The sequence below is a fragment of the Haematobia irritans genome, chromosome 3, assembly GCF_050003625.1.
Source record: "Haematobia irritans isolate KBUSLIRL chromosome 3, ASM5000362v1, whole genome shotgun sequence".
Lineage (NCBI taxonomy): Eukaryota > Metazoa > Arthropoda > Insecta > Diptera > Muscidae > Haematobia > Haematobia irritans.
In genome coordinates, this window is record NC_134399.1 from 226,259,988 (window position 1) to 226,281,051 (window position 21,064).

General features: G+C 32.0%; 1 protein-coding gene and 2 long non-coding RNA genes across 3 annotated transcripts in view; 2 read left to right on the forward strand and 1 right to left on the reverse strand.

The window, feature by feature from the left end:
* ric8a (ric8 guanine nucleotide exchange factor A) overlaps nt 1-21,064 on the forward strand; it is a 469,139-nt gene that overhangs the window by 393,742 nt on the left and 54,333 nt on the right. The window lies entirely within an intron of this gene.
* Nucleotides 15,555-16,066, forward strand: LOC142228488 (uncharacterized). The gene is made up of 2 exons (XR_012720183.1): nt 15,555-15,819; nt 15,888-16,066. It is a non-coding gene; the product is annotated as an uncharacterized LOC142228488 (long non-coding RNA).
* LOC142231672 (uncharacterized) lies at nt 19,836-21,036 on the reverse strand. The gene is made up of 2 exons (XR_012720857.1): nt 20,618-21,036; nt 19,836-20,551 (listed from the first exon to the last, which is right to left on the reverse strand). It is a non-coding gene; the product is annotated as an uncharacterized LOC142231672 (long non-coding RNA).

Here is a 21,064-nt window from a genome sequence, read left to right on the forward strand (position 1 = left end):
ACCCTCCGAAAAAAAGTTTTACATTGATAGCCGGCTTATGCCGAAATAAATTCGAAACAAACATATCTCTTTTCCTATGCCACTGTCAAATCATCGATTTGAATTCACATGGCTGGGTTTATTTTGAGCGTGCCTCCTCTTCTTTTTCCATTTGTTTTGTTTTGTTATTGTTGGTTTTGTTCTTTAAGCATTGTTGTCGTTTTTTATTTCAGCTTAAAACCATACATTGACTAAACTACAAGAGTAGCTTAACCAACAGAGGAAAAGAATGTTTGTCAAATTTATTTGGGCAAAGCCCTATAGACTGCAAGATGGTTGGATGGACGCACGTTTCGGAATTACCACATTCCTCATCAGCATCCTCTACTTGCAGCAAAACTATCAACCAATTATCAGAGTAAATTCAGGCAGTTTATTAAACCCAACAAAAACCACACTTGAACCCTCCGAAAAAAGGTTTTACATTGATAGCCGGCTTATGCCGAAATAAATTCGAAACAAACATATCTCTTTTCCTATGCCACTGTCAAATCATCGATTTGAATTCACATGGCTGGGTTTATTTTGAGCGTGCCTCCTCTTCTTTTTCCATTTGTTTTGTTTTGTTATTGTTGGTTTTGTTCTTTAAGCATTGTTGTCGTTTTTTATTTCAGCTTAAAACCATACATTGACTAAACTACAAGAGTAGCTTAACCAACAGAGGAAAAGAATGTTTGTCAAATTTATTTGGGCAAAGCCCTATAGACTGCAAGATGGTTGGATGGACGCACGTTTCGGAATTACCACATTCCTCATCAGCATCCTCTACTTGCAGCAAAACTATCAACCAATTATCAGAGTAAATTCAGGCAGTTTATTAAACCCAACAAAAACCACACTTGAACCCTCCGAAAAAAGGTTTTACATTGATAGCCGGCTTATGCCGAAATAAATTCGAAACAAACATATCTCTCTCTCTCTATACTCTTGTAGTTTAGTCAATGTATGGTTTTAAGCTGAAATAAAAAACGACAACAATGCTTAAAGAACAAAACCAACAATAACAAAACAAAACAAATGGAAAAAGAAGAGGAGGCACGCTCAAAATAAACCCAGTCATGTGAATTCAAATCGATGATTTGACAGTGGCATAGGAAAAGAGATATGTTTGTTTCGAATTTATTTCGGCATAAGCCGGCTATCAATGTAAAACCCTTTTTTCGGAGGGTTCAAGTGTGGTTTTTGTTGGGTTTAATAAACTGCCTGAATTTACTCTGATAATTGGTTGATAGTTTTGCTGCAAGTAGAGGATGCTGATGAGGAATGTGGTAATTCCGAAACGTGCGTCCATCCAACCATCTTGCAGTCTATAGGGCTTTGCCCAAATAAATTTGACAAACATTCTTTTCCTCTGTTGGTTAAGCTACTCTTGTAGTTTAGTCAATGTATGGTTTTAAGCTGAAATAAAAAACGACAACAATGCTTGAAGAACAAAACCAACAATAACAAAACAAAACAAATGGAAAAAGAAGAGGAGGCACGCTCAAAATAAACCCAGCCATGTGAATTCAAATCGATGATTTGACAGTGGCATAGGAAAAGAGATATGTTTGTTTCGAATTTATTTCGGCATAAGCCGGCTATCAATGTAAAACCCTTTTTTCGGAGGGTTCAAGTGTGGTTTTTGTTGGGTTTAATAAACTGCCTGAATTTACTCTGATAATTGGTTGATAGTTTTGCTGCAAGTAGAGGATGCTGATGAGGAATGTGGTAATTCCGAAACGTGCGTCCATCCAACCATCTTGCAGTCTATAGGGCTTTGCCCAAATAAATTTGACAAACATTCTTTTCCTCTGTTGGTTAAGCTACTCTTGTAGTTTAGTCAATGTATGGTTTTAAGCTGAAATAAAAAACGACAACAATGCTTAAAGAACAAAACCAACAATAACAAAACAAAACAAATGGAAAAAGAAGAGGAGGCACGCTCAAAATAAACCCAGCCATGTGAATTCAAATCGATGATTTGACAGTGGCATAGGAAAAGAGATATGTTTGTTTCGAATTTATTTCGGCATAAGCCGGCTATCAATGTAAAACCTTTTTTCGGAGGGTTCAAGTGTGGTTTTTGTTGGGTTTAATAAACTGCCTGAATTTACTCTGATAATTGGTTGATAGTTTTGCTGCAAGTAGAGGATGCTGATGAGGAATGTGGTAATTCCGAAACGTGCGTCCATCCAACCATCTTGCAGTCTATAGGGCTTTGCCCAAATAAATTTGACAAACATTCTTTTCCTCTGTTGGTTAAGCTACTCTTGTAGTTTAGTCAATGTATGGTTTTAAGCTGAAATAAAAAACGACAACAATGCTTAAAGAACAAAACCAACAATAACAAAACAAAACAAATGGAAAAAGAAGAGGAGGCACGCTCAAAATAAACCCAGCCATGTGAATTCAAATCGATGATTTGACAGTGGCATAGGAAAAGAGATATGTTTGTTTCGAATTTATTTCGGCATAAGCCGGCTATCAATGTAAAACCTTTTTTCGGAGGGTTCAAGTGTGGTTTTTGTTGGGTTTAATAAACTGCCTGAATTTACTCTGATAATTGGTTGATAGTTTTGCTGCAAGTAGAGGATGCTGATGAGGAATGTGGTAATTCCGAAACGTGCGTCCATCCAACCATCTTGCAGTCTATAGGGCTTTGCCCAAATAAATTTGACAAACATTCTTTTCCTCTGTTGGTTAAGCTACTCTTGTAGTTTAGTCAATGTATGGTTTTAAGCTGAAATAAAAAACGACAACAATGCTTAAAGAACAAAACCAACAATAACAAAACAAAACAAATTTTATTTCTATAGAAAACTTTGTCAAAATTTTATTCCTATAGGAAATTTTGTCAAAATTTTGTTTCGAACAGAGTGACACGCTATATGTGAAACACTTGAAAATATAAGTGAGAGATGAAAACCCTCTCTCTACTGAAACAAAATTTTGGTGTTCGGCCTATGTCAAAATTTTATTTCTATAGAAAATTTTGTCAAAATTTTATTTCTATAGAAAATTTTGTCAAAATTTTATTTCTATAGAAAATTTTGTCAAAATTTTATTTCCATAGAAAATTTTGTCAAAATTTTATTTCTATAGAATTTTTTTCAAAATTTTACTTTTATAGATCATTTTTTTCAAAATTTTATTTCTATAGAAAATTTTGTCAAAATTTTATTTCTATAGAAAATTTTGTCAACATTTTATTTCTATAGAAAATTTTGTCAAAATTTTTTTTCTATAGAAAATGTTGTCAAAATTTTATTTCTATAGAAAATTTTGTCAAAATTTTATTTCCATAGAAAATTTTGTCACAATTTTATTTCTATAGAAAATTTTGTCAAAATTTTATTTCTATAGAACATTTTGTCAAAATTTTATTTCTATAGAACATTTAGTCAAAATTTTATTTCTATAGAAAATTTTGTCAAAATTTTGTCAAAATTTTATTTCCATAAAAAATTTTGCCAAAATTTTATTTCCATAGAAAATTTTGTCAAAATAGAAAATTTTGTCAAAATTTTATTTCTGTAGAACATTTTGTCAAATTTTTTTTTCTATAGAAAATGTTTTCAAAATTTTATTTCTATAGAAAATTTTGTCAAAATTTTATTTCTATAGAAAATTTTATTTCTATATTTTATTTCATTGTTGTTGTTTTTTTTTTTTTTTTTTGATTTCAGCTTAAAACCATGCATTGACTAAACTACCTTCCGGCATAAGCCGGCTATCATGTAAAACCTCTTTTTCCGAAGGTTCAAGTGTGGTTCATTGTTGGGTTTAATGAACTGCCTGAATTTATTGATAATTGGTTGATAGTTTTGCTGCAAGTAGAGGATGCTGATGAGGAATGTGGTAATTCCGAAACGTGCGTCCATCCAACCATCTTCGGGCTTTGTCCAAATAAATTTGACAAACGTTCTTTTCCACTATTGGTTAAGCTACACTTGTAGTTTAGTCAATGCATGGTTTTAAGCTGAAATCAAAAAAAAACAACAACAATGATTAAAGAACAAAACCAACTATATTTTATTTCTATAGAAAATGTTGTCAAAATTTTATTTCTATAGACCATTTTTTTTAAAATTTTAGTTCTATAGAAAATTTTGTCAAAATTTCATTTCTATAGAAAATTTTGTTAAAATTTTATTTCTATAGAAAATCTTGTCAAAATTTTATTTCTATAAAAAATTTTGTCAAAATTTTATTTTTATAGACCATTTTTTTTCAAAATTTTATATCTATAGAAAATTTAGTCAAAATTGTATTTCTAAAGAAAATTTTGTCTATAGGAAATTTTGTCAAAATGTTCATAATAATATTCGATCTTTATGGCATGGACTCTATTTCAAAAGCAAAAAATCCAGAAACATTTTTTATGACTTCGTACTAATACTACAATCATATATGCGACCAGTGAAGAGGCACATATTTGAGAAAATGTTCACTGCAAGTTGGGCCATCCATTGTGGTTTGAAATGGGAATGACATCATTGATGATTTCTAAACATTCGAGATCAAAGCATTAGGTTTTGTTTTCATCCAAAAGAAATGCGAAATACAGACATTCCGAATGACTTTGGGTCAGTGTGTCTGCTTGAATAGAGCTCGTTTGTCTGACGACACGCTACCTCAACGAGTTGATTACCAAAAAAATAAAAAGAAACTTTTGTCATTAAATTGAAGGGGTAGGCATTGTTGTTCAGCCTATGATGGCTTACATCAAATTTCACATTTTTGGGATTGACAAAATGTTTGAGCTTCTGATTTGTTGTCTGATGTTTTTAAATTTGTTAGCGATACAAACAACTGAACTGTCAACCTTCTTGCTACTGATTTATGTTTTGAAACAATTTTCATATTTGGGGGACATGGTTTGCTATCTAACATTGTTAATTATGTACTTTTCTTATACGTTGACATCTTACTATTTTAGATTAATCATTTAGCTAAGCAAAACCAATTTCCGTTTACTATGACGGAGTCATTTTAAGACTAAAAATAATATATATATGTATGTTACTCCTGGTGGTACACTCTTAGAAAAATATGTTTTTCATATGTTCCGATATAAACAAAATGTGTTTCGGGCACAATTTTAAAACACAATATATTTAAGTGCAAACAAGGAATGTTCCTAAACTAACACTAAATGTTTGGGACATCTATGTTAATATGTTAGAATATATTATGTTTGGGGCATGAATGTTTCATAAAAATCATATGTGTGAATGCAAACATATATAAATTTACAAATTTCGACTAAACATACATATGTTGTGATATTTCATTCAAAGCGACAGAGAGAGTATAGAGAAAGAAATAGAGATGGAAACCGGGAGAGTTGACGGGAGAGTCCACGTGGCAAACAAATGTATGTTTCTGTTAAATAATGTTATGTTTCCTTGGGCTCGTGGGCGCTCCAAACTATGCTATATAAGTGTAACTTATAACGATAATTATCTACTGGTGACTATAACAGCTACGTAGTCCAGTGGGTAGTTTGTTGGCTTACAAACTGCATAGTCCTCGGTTCGATTCTCCGTGCAGGCAAAAGGTAAAATTTAAAAAATTTATAAAATGAATAATTTCTTCACCATTATTTGTATTACAGAAAAAGGTGCCAAGAACTAAAATATTTCGAGGAAGTGAAAATTAGTATGTTAGGCAATGAGCACAATCGTCTTTGGGAAAAATTCTTCCAAGCATATAATATTTTTGGGCTCAAACTGCTTCCAAACATATGATATGTTCACATAAAACAAACATATTAATGTTTCAGCAGTATCCAATAATATATGTGCTTCCTGCAAAATATGTTTGGAACGTATGTTAAAGAAGCGATTTTTTTTGAGGGTGTATAATAAATTGGTTGCGATACATAGAAAAAAAGTGAATTATCTACTTTCTGAATTATGAAAACTGATAGCATAGAAAATCTAATTTGTTTAATTGATGCCACTTCACCATTGTTATACCCTTCACCATTTTTGTCTTATATATATATACCACGTATGGACTAATTTACTATTTAGAATACGATGCTAAAAATTTTTAGATACGTTGCCATCGGTAAGTATTACCACAACCCAAGTAATTCGATTAACAGTCTTTCATAGAAGTTTCTACGCAATCCATGGTGGAGGGTACATAAGATTGTTTCAATTATTTATTTGTGCCTTTAGATGAAATATATACTTTCAAAAAAAAAAGTTTACTTGAGTTCAAAGATTTTGACTTTCCCTTAAGGATTTTGGTATTGATTCCGAGCTAAAGATGTGGTTTCTTTAAAATAAAGAAACTTTTTAGCAACCTCTCTGGTTTTAAATTTAAGATCAATAAAATTAAAATTTGGATACAAATCTCTTTTATCGGTATATTAATACATTCTCTTTTCGCGGTATATTAATAAAGCTATTCAATCAAAATTATAACGGATACTTCAAAGCCAAAATGTTTTCTTAATTCCGAAAAGAAAAAAACTTTAAACCAAAGATGCTAAGTTCTCAAAATAAGTCGTGGCCTATATTTGAAGCATTTGTATCTTAAATCTAAAGATTCAGTATTTCGGTTAATTTAAGGACGATTTCTTTAAATCAAAAATGAGTTTCTTTGCTTTAAGGAAAATTTGCCTTAGTTCAAAGTCATGCGACTCTATCGGAGGGATGCTAATTTACAACATTTGTGTCCTAAATTTAATGAAAAATATTTTTGCAGCAAATATTATAAACTCTATTTTAATTACAATTTCATTATTTTAAAGAAATTTGTCCTTAATATTTTGTAAATTGCGCATCCAAAAGTTTGCGTTTATACTCTCTTAAGAATTTGTCTTTAGATTTGAGTCAAAATTTAATGAAACTAATTATTTCCGTACAAAACTATTATTTATATTTTTAATGGGGAATATTTTTTTATTTAATTAAAACGTTAATTAAAACAAGTAAGTCAAATCTAAAGTCGGGCGGAGCCGACTATATTATACCCTTCCCCGCTATGTAGACAAGCATTTGTGTTACCATCTCAACTACTTCAAATTTGCTGGGAGCTATATAAAGGTTTGCATTTCCAGATACAAATACTTTTAATGAAGACATTTTTTTGTACTTCTACAAAAACTCTAGAATTAAAATTTTAATCGGCTAACACCCTGGGATGAAACACAATGTTAGTAAAAAAATATGCGAGAGAAATTTTAATGCAATTGTACATAAGAGCATTCATGATTTATCAGGCGATACATATGTATTCGAGATATTTGACAATTTTAGTAATATTTAAAATATTTGTTAGTCATCAGTGGCGATTTTACAAGGATATTGGTTAGATCTCGGCAAGATATGTGGCCAAGTGTGGGTTGTGATATATTATTTGATCAAGTCGGGCGACATATATGGGAGCTATATCTAAATCTGAACCGATTTGGCTGATATTTTGCAAGTTTATCGAGACTCATAAAATATTCGGATGTACGGAATTTGAAGAACATCGGTTGATAAACACGCCAATTATGACCAGATCGGGGATAAATACATATAACAGCTATATCTAAATCTGAACCAATTTTTTTCCAAAATCAATAGCGATTGTCTTTGTTCCAAAAAACGTCTTTATGCCAAATTTGAGGACGATCGGACTTAAACTGCGACATGCACTTTGCGCTAGAGGTGTGCACGTGACACGAAATTGTCGTGACTCACGAACATTTTCGTGATTCGTGCGTGAGTCGTGAGTCACGCTCATGGCAACAGCGTGAGTGTGCGTGAGCGTGATTAACAAACCAAAATGTCGTGCGTGAGCGTGAGTCACGAAAATAATATCTTCGTGAGTGTGCGTGAGTAAAGAATTACACTCACGAAAATATTCCTGCTCTCCAACATAAAACGCTTAAGAGTTAAATTCAATTACAATTTTAGTGACACCTGGGATGTTAAGAGTTTAATAACACTCTCGATTTTAATAATGCTCATGTTTTCAGACACTTCGGTAAGGTAAATTAATCATAAAATTATTCGTGAGTCACGATATTTTTCGTGAGTCACGATATTTTTCGTGAGTCACCGTATTTTTCGTGAGTCACGACGTTTTCGTGCGTGAGTGTGCGTGAGTACAAATATTCTTTTCGTGAGTGTGCGTGAGCGTGAGTCCTACCAAAAAATATCGTGCGTGAGTGTGCGTGAGTATGATTTTTCAGTCGTGAGTGTGCGTGAACGTGAGTAAACTATTACTCACGTGCACACCTCTACTTTGCGCACAAAAATACATAAACAGACAGACAGACGGACAGACGGACGGACGGACAGACAGACGGACGGACATCGCTAAATTGACTCAAAATTTAATTCTAAGTCGATCGGTATACTAAACGATGGGTCTCAGACTTTTCCTTCTTAGCGTTACATACAAATGCACAAACTTATTATATCCTGTACCATAGTAGTGGTGAAGGGTATAAATACAAACATGTTCAATCCTTTTGATTAAAAAAATAATTAATTATTAAAAATGAATCAATTAAAAAATTACACTAATTAAGACTAACAGTTAATTTTTAATCCATCATATTTTTATTTGGAAATAATTTGGTGATCATTTTTTTGGGTATGGCAACGATGATTCACATTGGTCCTATTGTTGCCAAAGTCATCATACAGTTCAATATCCCGACATAACATTTTGACCATCTAAGGGACCAAATGTGCATTACTTTTGGATCCATAGTGATATATTGTGTAATCGTAAGTATTTTCGTATTTTCTCAATAGATTTCTTTGTATTCTCATCATTTATGAACAACTGATGAGAGATTAAGTAAAGCGGAGGCCGAGATCTATTTGAAGGGAAACCAAAAACATACCTACCACCTGTGACTTAATTACCCCAATGGACGTTTCGTTTAGAAGAATTTTTTTAACGTGTTGAACTGATGTTTGTTTGTATGGTTACACTATGTATGGGTGAGCTAGTTAGCACAAATGACACACTATATAGTGTTTTAAGTATTTAACTCTCTACTTTAAACATACACATTAGCACGTAAAGAGTGATATTTTGTGGAAATTTAAAATTTCATTTGAAATTAGAGATTATTTACTACAGAATTTTGCATTTTCGTGGCAACTCTGTTTGGCATGTATGAATGATTGGCTATCTGTCTACCTATATATACATAATAACAGTTGTTGTTGTTGTTTTAATTGTTTCAACTGCCAGTTTATAATCATGGCTTATAACTTAGTTCATATTTACCTTGTAATAGATTCGTTGAATGTAAACATGAATGAGGCATAAGTAAGTGGCGCCGACGCAGTTACCGACGACATCGGTCACGTTTGGGCTTTCAACTAAGACACACACACAACAACAAACAATGTTGTTGTTGAAAAGGCAAAGTTTTTGTTTTTCGGTTGCAGACGCAATTGGATTTACAAGTAAATTTTCATATTTTTTGCGACTTTTAATGAAAAAAAAAATTACACAAAATGTATTGGTTTGCCAGTGGTTTTGTTTTTTTTTTGGCTTTTGTATATTTTTTTCTTACATTTTTTGTGCTCAACAAAAACTCAAGTAATTGGCAACAAAATTATGTGAAATTGTAAATTAGTAACATCGTTTTGGTTCCATTGAACTAAATTACTTAACAAAATTAAGAAAAACCCCACACAGAAAATGTAAACGGGTTTGATCCCAGCACCAATATCAATTTACATAAAGAAATTTTGTTTTGTTTATGTTAAAAACATTTTTATGGACCAGACAACCTGTTTTAATTTTAATTTTGATTTCATTTAATTTTGATTTTCTACTAAACTCTTTTTTTTTTGTATTGCACCCTCTCACTCACTCACAGCCCAACTTCTAATAACACTTGTTGTTTGTGTTTTATCGTTTGCCTTTATAATCACCCAGTTGGGGATACGTTTGCGGCAACTTAAAGCGATTGGTTGTTGGCGTAAGTATTCACTTTTATTTATGATTTATTAATTAAATCACTTTCATTAGATAGGATTTTGGTTGACATTAATAACTGTTTTATTTTGATTTTGTTACATTGCAAACAACAAAATAGCAATATGCCGAAATTAAATAAAAAATAAACATGGCAGTATCGACCGTTAACATCTCTCTCATAACCGAACGCTTTGAAACTCCGACGACAACTGACTGAACTCAAAAAATGCCAAAACGTGAATTCTTCACTCACATAAAAAAGCGCGACTCTCCCATTATTTCAGTTTCGTTAGTCAGTCGCATATAATGTTAATAACTACCAGGGATGGAAAATGCAGTACTATAGTACTTTTTTCAATACCTTTTCACCTTGGTCAGTACCGTAGTACCCCCGCGAATGATTTAGTACCTTTTGTGTAGACATTTTTGAGCCGATATCAAATGTATGGTACAATGGATGATCCACTGTAAGAAATTTGGCAAAGCAGACAAGTTCATGCGGGAAGAAAATCTCGATTTTTATAAAAACCATTACAGTCACGGTCGAAACTTGAGAGAAAAATAATCTACCAATATTTGGAGAAAATCTTACCAAAAACTATCAAAAAAATTTTTTGCAAGAATTAATTTCTTCAGAAAGTTTTGTCAAAGTTTTATTTCTACAGAAAATATTGTCAAAATGTTTTCTTTTGGAAAATTTTGTCAAAAATTTATTTTTTTTTTATTTTTTTACATTATATTTCTATAGAAAATTTTGGCAAAACTTTATCTCTATAGAAAATTTTGTCAAAATTTTATTTTCATAGAAAATTTTGTCAAAATTTTATTTCTATAGACAATTTTGTCAAAATTTTATTTCTATAGACAATTTTGTCAAAATGTTATTTCTATAGAAAATTTTGTAAAAATTTTATTTTCATAGAAAATTTTATGAAAATTTTATTTCTAAAGGAGCCCTTGACAATAATTTTCCAATAGAATTTTATTTGAAATTTAGCGAAAAGTACCTTTTCGCTCAAAAAATACCTTTTTTGTACTTTTTTAAAAATTGTATTTTCCATCCCTGATAACTACGCAACAGAAATATCAGCGACGTTCGCTGCGCTGCTTAGCCATAACACGTTAGTACTCCGCAGATGACGCTGCCGGCGCAAACTATCGAACAATAACTATGAATTCTAACAGCAGCAGAGAAGCAAACCATTTGTTCACAAACAAAGAGGAGAAGAATTAACAATAGCTATCGCAGTGGTAGAAAGCAGATAATATAGAGGCCTACCATAGGCCTTTTTTAATGAACCCTAGTACAGCGAATAAATCGTATTTACAATACAGTTTTCGCTCTCTCATCATTCAGTATTGTTAGAATATCTTTACTACACTCATAGAAAAAGTCTGCTAAAAACAACAGTTGATGTCTGCTGTTATATTTTTGTACTTCAGGACCTAATGAACAACAAATTATAAAATGTTTAGGTTATAAAATTTTCCTCGAAGCATATTTAAGAACCAAAAATAGTTTTTGGTATATTTTTGCACTGTAATATACTTACAAGCTCCTAAATACGATCAGCAAACATTTTGTTTGCTGTTATGCCTCAAATCGATAAATATTCAGATTTTTGGTCAAATACTTTAGATATTCATAAAATATTGTTTTAATTATGTTAAGACAATATATGTCAGTTGACATTTTTTTGTTTCAGCCAAAATAAAACATGTTTTGCTGTAATCGAGCTTAAAAAATAGCAGGAAATGTTTGCTATTTCAGAAAACAGTTACTGCTGTCCCGTTTTCAGCAGACTTTCTGCTGTTTTAGAAGACTTTTCTGCTGTCCCTACTAACAAATTTCTTTGGGTGGAAGCATCTATGTATTTTGATACAATTAAAAGTACCGAGTACTGACCTTTAAAATTTATAATAAAATTAAATAAAATTTGGGCTTAAAAACATACGTTCGCTAAACTACTGCTCAGACGAAGGTATGTTTATCAAATTGATTGGGACAAAGCCCTTTAGACTTCAAGATAGTTGGATGGACGATCGTTTTGGAACTTCACATTCCTCTACTTGCAACGAAACTATCAATGTGAATTACACTCATTGCAAGCATTGCAACACGTTGGCTCTCGCCTTGGGTTCAATCCCATTTCTGACCGAACACAAACATTTTGTCAACGGTGGTTTACCCCTCTCAATAATGCTGGTGAAATTTCTGAGTGTTTTATAAAGATTCACTATGTAGTCTGAACTTAATGTGAAACGTCATTCGGACTCGGAAGTATAAAAAGGAGGTCCATTGTCATTAAGTTAGGCTATATCTAAATCTTAACGAATTTGAACAAAATTTGGCACACATTGGTAAAATGTTAATTCTACTCACAGTACAAAATTTCAAGTAAATGGGAATGAAACTTTGGCCTCCGGAGGTCATATGAATTGGAAAAAGATATATGTGGGAGCTACACCCTCAAAAAAAATCGCTTCTTTAACATATGTTCCAAACATATTTTGCAGGAAGCACATATATTATTGGATACTGCCGAAACATTAATATGTTAGTTTTATGTGAACATATTATATGTTTGGAAGCATTTTGAGCCCAAAAATATTATATGCTTGGAAGAATTTTTCCCAAATACGATTGTGCTCATTCCCTAACATACTCGTAATTTTCACTTCCACGAAATATTTTAGTTCTTGGCACCTTTTTCTGTAATACAAATAATGTTGAAGAAATTATTCACTTTTATAAATTTTTTAAATTTTACCTTTCGCCTGCACGGAGAATCGAACCGAGGACCATACAGTTTGTAAGCCAACACACTATCCACTGGGCTACGTAGCTGTTATAGTCACCAGCAGATAATTATCGTTATACGTTATATTTATATAGCATAGTTTGCAGCGCCCACGAGCCCATGCAAACATAACATTATTTAACAGAAACATACATTTGTTTGCCACGTGGAGCAGTGGTTAGCATTTCTGCCTTGCATGCAAAGGGTCGTGGGTTCAATCCCTGCTCCGACCGAACACTTTTTTAAAATTTTTATAATGAAACTTCGAAATGTGGGTTATTAAAGATTTATAGTCAGTAACAGTACTTGATATAAACGAAATTGACTGATTTTTTGAAATATTATTGTTTTATTGCAAAAATAACAATTTTGTAACAAAAAACTGTTTTTGGTACAAAACTTTAAAATTTGGAAGGAATTCAAAAACTCTAACAAAAGAAGAACGTGGATTCGAGTATAAACATGCATAAATAATTTTATAAAATATAATATAATAAATTTAGTTAGGCGTGAACAGTTTTTTACTAGCATTTAACACCATCGCTGTATAATGCCTTTTATTTTTCTTTAGTAATTCATTTTAATGAAAAAAACTTTTTAAATTGTTTTAGCTGCAAAACTCGAACTTAATGCCCGCTTTTATATTTGAAGGTGTCCGTCAACTCCTCGTGGACTACTTATTAATAAAGAGGAACTAAACTTTGTTTTTACACATTTTACTGTGTAATTTTTCACTATTTCCTCCTTATTTCATTTTACTGTCCCAACTCTAAAAAGAGTATAGTGCCCTTTCGTTATTTTTATGAACCAAGAAAAAAATTGTGTCCATAATGATAAACAAACCACATGTCCACACATACATACATAAAATGCTGCTCTCAAGGCGAAAACATATGCTGTTTTTTTTCAAATGTCTATTCTCTTGGTTCCGAATGTCTATTCTCTTTATTCAAATTAAATAATATTTAGACTTAAGCATATCAAATTTTTGGCCTTATCATAAAACAGTTTTCCGAAACAACATACAATCGGTTTCACAGAAATTGTTCTCTTTTGATTCTTTCGCTGTGTTAGGTTGATATCTTTTGTCAACTCTTCCGGTTTCCATCTCTATTTATTTCTCTATACTCTCTCTGTCGCTTTGAATAAAATATCACAACATATGTATGTTTAGTCGAAATTTGTAAATTTATTTATGTTTGCATTCACACATATGATTTTTATGAAACATTCATGCCCCAAACATGATATATTCTAACATATTAAAATATGTGGATGGATTTTTTTTATTTTTTATCAAAACTTTGTCAAAACTATCAATTTTTTAATCAAACTAAAAACTCCACTTGAGAATGTAATTGAAAATAGTTACGTTTTTAATAACAAAATCCATTAAGTTTTGCAATCAACATCAATTAAATTTTTAATTGAATCAATAAAAAATTAATTGAAATTATTAAAAATTATTATTAAAAAATCAATGAAATCAATTAATTTTTTAATCAAGTATTTTTTTGATGCTCAATTAAAACTGTGATTGATACTATCATTTTCGTGATTGAAGTCATTTCAATTAAAAAATTAATTGGATCAATTTATTTTGTGGTTAAGCTGAGTACTATCTTCAGTTTTCAAGCTGAAAACCAGCTTGTTTTCACGGTTACTTTTTTTAATTAACTAATTTAGAAATATAAAATTATTTGCATTCAATTCCTTGGATCTTTTCCATCCATTATTTGGCAAGACTCGATCAAAATATAATCGTCTTCATAAATATATTTGAACTTTTAATTTAGTGTTTTGGTGAAAAAACCGAACATAGTACTTTAAATTAGAAAAAAAATGTGTGTACATTTATTAAAAAAATTAAAAGAAATGAAAAAGCAATGAATAGCTACCGTCTCATAAAAAATTTTCTTTATTTTTCTTATATGATTTGGACACAGCAAAAAATTGAAAGTTGCTCTAGAGGCAGAACTTTAAAAGATGCACAGGAAAAAAAATTCACGAAAATTTTTCCAATTAAAGTCTTAATTGAGTTTTAAAAAATATGCAATTAAAAATTTAATTGATTCAAAAAATTTTTTAATTGAAACATTCGAACGGTATGTTGCCTACAGTCTACACTATGATACAGAGGGTTAAGAAGTGAAACCTTGTGAAAATGTTTGTTTGTTTTTTTTTTGTGTCAAACTAAAGCATGTTGGATAACAGAATTAGAAAAGCATACAAATATGCTAAGAAATGTCTTGGAGTAGCTCTATTAAAATCTTCTAGAGCATGTTTACAAGGAACCAGCATAAAAAATCGATATTAAATAAATATCCCAATGAAATGTAATCAATTATTTTTTTTTAAACGTTCTTCAGTTCATGGTTTGAAGAATGAATTTTTAACGAGATGCCAATGTCATGCATCGAAAAACATATGGACATTTCCCATAGGTAGCAGTTCTCATAACATCTGTAAATTCACATCATTGTCCTTTTTAATTAATGAGTGTTTAGCCTTTCCCTGGTTAGACAATTGTTTTCTTGTATGTATTGCTTATTTAATCCATATAATATTTTTGCATGACGTGCTGTATGACATCATATATCGATTTTGATTTAGAAAACTTTTTAGCGATAAACGACTTCTATATCATTATTGGCATTTGCATTTTAAAAACTAGATGAGAATTAATAAATAGGCTTCAAAACAGATGCATATAAAGGTACTCCAACAACCCTACAACCCATTACCGCCCTCTGTCCCCATATGAGAACACCTGTTTAAAGTAGAACAACTACCCTGCCAGCATTTCAAAGTTCCATTTCATCCTCATCGCTACCACAGACTCGTAAGTGACACTGCAACAATCGCCAACTGTGATAGTATTTTGCCATCACTATTCGCATGAAAGTACTTTGCCATCGCATTGTTACAAGAGCCATTTTATATTTTGTGAAACACCAAGCACATCTAGCTTCTTATAACTTATTTAAATAAAAATGATAATGAAGTGCTGAAAAGATAGTTATTTCGCTTAAAATTGTGAAAGGTATATTGGTGAACAATTTTTGACTTTCCAAATGGAATAAAGTGATAGTTTTTCAAATATTTTTCCAGACACGCTGCCTCCATTGGAAATAAAAGCACTGGCTGATAGACGCTACAACATGTAACTTGTAACTCAACATCAATCTTTTATTAATGCATAAAAATATGTTAAATGTGATGTGATAGTCGTATAAATGTTATATTTATGAGAATTTATAAATGTTTAATAAAATCAATAAACATCTAAACCATCGTGTTTTACTTGACCACAATGTTTCTTTTACAACTATCTTAAAATGCACTTTGTCTGATTGTTTGAAGGGGCTCTTATTGGCGCCCTTCTAAATGTATCCAGAAGGGCACCTAATAATTGCACTCATGGGATACTTTTTTGTAGTAACTTGGCGTGGTACAACTTCTCAATAGTGACGGCGCTTTTCCGAGGAGTTTTGGATATCGTATATGACTGTTTTCGACGTAGTGGGGATTCTCAGAAGCGCCCCCAAATTCAAAAAATGTTGGCAGGATATGAGCTACCCGTTATTTTTATACCCTCCACCATTCCGTTTGTAGCACATCGAAATATTGGTCTAAGACCCCATAAAGTATATACCCTGCCAGCATTTCAAAGTTCCATTTCAACCTCATCGTTACCACAGACTCGTAAATGTCACTTCAACCATCATGAAAAGGTACATCAAAAAGTACATGCAAGTAATTTGCCATCCCTACTGTTAAAAAAGCCCTTTTTTGTGAAACGCCAAGCGCAACCAGCTTGTTATATTTTAATTAAATAAAAACGAAAATAAAGTTCTGAAAACATAGATTATACGCTTAAAAATATGAAAGGTATATTGGTGAACAATTTGGTGATTTTCCAAATGGAATAAAGTGATTGTTTTTCAGATATTTTACAGACACGCTGCCTCCATGGAATAAAAACACTGGTTGATAGACGCAGCAACATGTAACTCGCTACTTGTAACTCAACATCATCATTAATGCCAAAAATTATGTTAAATGTAATGTGATAGTGGTATAAATGTTATATTTTTAAGAATTTGTAAATGTTTAATGAAATTAATAAATATCTAAACAAACGTGTTTTACTCGACCACAATTATTCTTTTACAACTATCTTAAAATGCACTTTTTCTGATTGTTTGGAGGGTCCCTTATTGGCGTCGTTCTAAATTGATCTATAAAGGCACCTAATAATTGCACTCATGCGAAACATTTTTGTAGTAACTTGGCGTGGTACAACTTCTCAATAGTGACGGCGCTTTTCCGACGAGTTTTTGATGTCGTATATGATTGTTTTCGACGTAGTGGGGATTCTCAAAAGAGTCCCCAAATTCAAAAAATGTTGGCAGGGTATGTATATTCTGGTTCGTGGTGAAATCGCTAAGTCGATCTAGCTATGTCCGGCTGTCCGTCCGTCTGTGGAAATCACGCTAATTTCCGAACTAACCAGTTGTTATTGATTTAGGTCGGATGGTATTTCATCCGATTCGGTTGAATTTTGGAACGTTGTGTTAGTATATGGTCGCTAACAACCATGCAAAAAGTGGTCCATATAGGTCCATAGTTGTATATATCCCCCAGATAAACCGATCCTCAGATTTTACTTCTTCCAGCATAAGAAAATTTCTTTTGATCTTGCAAAAATTTGGTACTAATCACACAAAAAGTGGACCAATAGTTTCATAATTGTATATAGCCCCATATAATCCGACCCCCATATTTCACTTCTGCCTCTCTTTTATCGCGCAAAAATTTATACCGGTCAAGAACTGAATTATGTAGGTTTTTGCCGTTTTTGCCGAATATATACCCCGTATGGACAATGTTAAGGAGTTTTAAGATACCTTGCAATCGTCAAGTATTACCACAACCCAAGTAATTCGATAGTGGATGTCAGTCTTTAGAAGTTTTTAACGCAATCCATGGTGGAGGTTACATAAGATTCGGCCTGGCCGAACTTACGGCTGTATATATTTGTTGTAATTTTAAATACACGTATGACAGCTTTATATGCATATGAATTATAAACAAAGACACTTGGCCAGTGCTGCCGCTAGTGAAAAATTGAGTGAAGTAGATTTTGGAAAAAAGTGGAGTAGATTGAATAAAATTGAAGTAGCATACATTTTTGAAAACAAAACAATAGAATTCATTTTATTAAACCCTCCACCATAGGATGGGGGTATATTAACTTTCTCATTCCGTTTGTAACACATCGAAATATTGCTCTAAGACCCCATAAAATATATATATTCTGGGTCGTGGTGAAATTCTGAGTCGATCAGAGTGTCCGTCCGTCCACCCGTCCGTCCGTCCGTCTGTTGAAATCACGCTAACTTCCGAACGAAAGAAGCTATCGACTTGAAACTTGGCACAAGTAGTTGTTATTGATGTAGGTCGGATGGTATTGCAAATGGGCCAAATCGGTCCACTTTTAAGTATAGCCCCCATATAAACGGACTCCCAAATTTGGCTTGCGGGGACTCTAAGAGAAGCAAATTTCATCCGATCCAGATGAAATTTGGTACATGGTGTAAGTATATGGTATCTAACAACTATGCAAAAATTGGTCCACATCGGTTAATAATTCAATGATTAAAACCGCTATGTTAATCGTAATTAAAGGAATAGGAAAAACAATTAGGTAATATGGGGAAAAATTTAAAAATTTGAAGCAGGGCAAAAAGTGAAGCAGATTTTTGGAAGAAGGAGTGACGAAGTAAATTTTGTGAAAATGAAGCAAAATGCTTCGATTGAAGTTGTAGCGGCAGCACTGCACTTGGCACGCATTTGATATACAAGTGTCATATGCAGTGCGTTATATTCATTAACGTAGCTAGACAATTTTCCAGGGGGGAGTGGTTGGGGGGCTATAGCCCCCCTAGCTAAAAATTAATAGACTGAACTTATAGAATCTTTCATTTTATATCTTGGTGTGGTACAATTTCCCAATAGTGACGGCGCTTTTCCGATACGATTTCGCAGTGGTCAGGATTCGAAGATGTGCCAAATTTAAAAAAAGTTGGCACGTTAGTTTTTGCATACTCGTCTAACAGGCAGCGCCCTATTATTACAGTTACAATATTCATTTTTTAAATCATCATGCAAATTTTGGTTGTTTTAGAAACCAAGGAAATAAAATGATTTTTCCCATGTGGGTGGATTGGACAAAATGCGACGAATCGAGTTAGAGAAACCCAATTTTAGGGGTAACGTTACGTTTTCGTTCGCATTCATTTCGTCTCACTTGTCGTATGGCATACAAAACCATAATGAGCTGATTTCTATTTCTGTTTCTCTAAGCTCTAAACCATGGCTGAATAAGGAGGTTGAATCACGATAACAAAAACATTTGGATTTGACAAAATGAGTGGATTGGACAAAATGCGACGAATCGAGTTAGAGAAACCCAATTTTAGGGGTAACGTTACGTTTTCGTTCGCATTCATTTCGTCTCACTTGTCGTATGGCATACAAAACCATAATGAGCTGATTTCTATTTCTGTTTCTCTAAGCTCTAAACCATGGCTGAATAAGGAGGTTGAATCACGATAACAAAAACAAAAAATTTCAATATGTTGTTTACAATTTTAAGAAGTCAAAATCAGCTTATAAAAGAATCGTATGCATTTGCTATGCAGTGTCATTTGGAGAGCTGCAATCACCACCCAATAAACACAAACGTTTGAAAAATGCTAAATTTCAACAATTTTTCAAAATTTTTTCAAAGGATTAGGGTAATATTCATGTTGAGAAATTGTTGAGAAAATCGCGTTCTCAACAAAAAACAGACATTACCCTCAACAGTGAAATTCAACACATTAGGAATAATATCTCAAGTGTTCTCCTCAAATTGAAATACATCGCTACTCAATACTTTGTCAAACAATTTTCGATGCGAGTCAAATTCAAAATTAACATCGTTGCAAATACTTTTCAACCTAAATTTGTATGAATGATATCCCCACTTCAAATTGAAAATCAAAGCCAAAATTCTATGAATTTTGTATAATTTATTCATTTTCATCAAAATAAAATATATAATAATACACTACACTACATAATACACTACAATACCAATTGATAAATAATAATCTTATTAAACATATCAACAAATAAGAACAAAAAAAAAAAAAAAACAACAAAACTTTAAATATCTTCAACATTATTAGTAAACACTTTTGCATTGATAATTCGATTTCCTTCCTTTTGGTGTCATAAAACAGCATTAAAATTTATTAACATGCGGGCAATTTGAAATTAGGAACGTACTGGACCGCGTGTTAGAATTGATTTCCAGCAGAAGGAATTCACAAAATATCCATTTTAAACTGATAATAGCATATGAATTAAACTGACGAAGTGATGCACATTTTCATCCAGAAGTTGTTGATTTCAACAATTTGTTGTTTTTAACAATTTTAATTGGTTGCATTTGTAACGTTTCTGGAAACTTTTTCTTGTCGATAAGCCACTCATTTTTCATTGGTCAGCTTCTTATTGTTTGCAAGAATGTAGCATCCAAAGATTTTAGTTTTCTGGAAAGAGATTTAAATTTAGTGACTTCTTTAAAGTGTTGATTTAATTTTTCATATTGACGTACCAATTATTATAAACTATTTGAAGCAGTTCCAGTTAATTGTACACCATTTTTTCATTGGTCAGCTTTTTAATGTTTTCAAGAAGGTACAATCCATAATTTTAGTTTTCTGCAAATATATATACATTTAGTGACTTCCTTAAAGTTTTATTTCATTTTTTTTATTTTCACTTACCTATTTTTATAAACTATTTGGTTATTTGCTTAAATTTTCCATTTTTTTATTTCTTGCAATTGACCAAGAACTTCGTTGCACAAATAAGTATTGAAAACCACATGGTTTTTTCGTTGCATTTTAGGGTAGTGTTTTGTCAAAGTTTTCTCATATTATCTTCAACACCTTTTCAAAGATTTCGTCAACAGTTTGGCAAATTGGAAGTAATTCGCAAACAATTTGAAGATGTATTGAATATGAGCTATTTCAAGTCAAGTTGAATTTATGTTGAAAATTATATTTACACTCAAACTGAAAAGTTGTTGAATTTGAAAAACGCTCATCCTGTGTTTATTGGGCATATGATTTTGACATCTTAAAATTTTGTCGAAATAAAAAAATTGTAATCATATGGGCCCATGATTTAACCTTCTTGTTCAGCCATGCTCTAAACGTAGTCTAGAATTC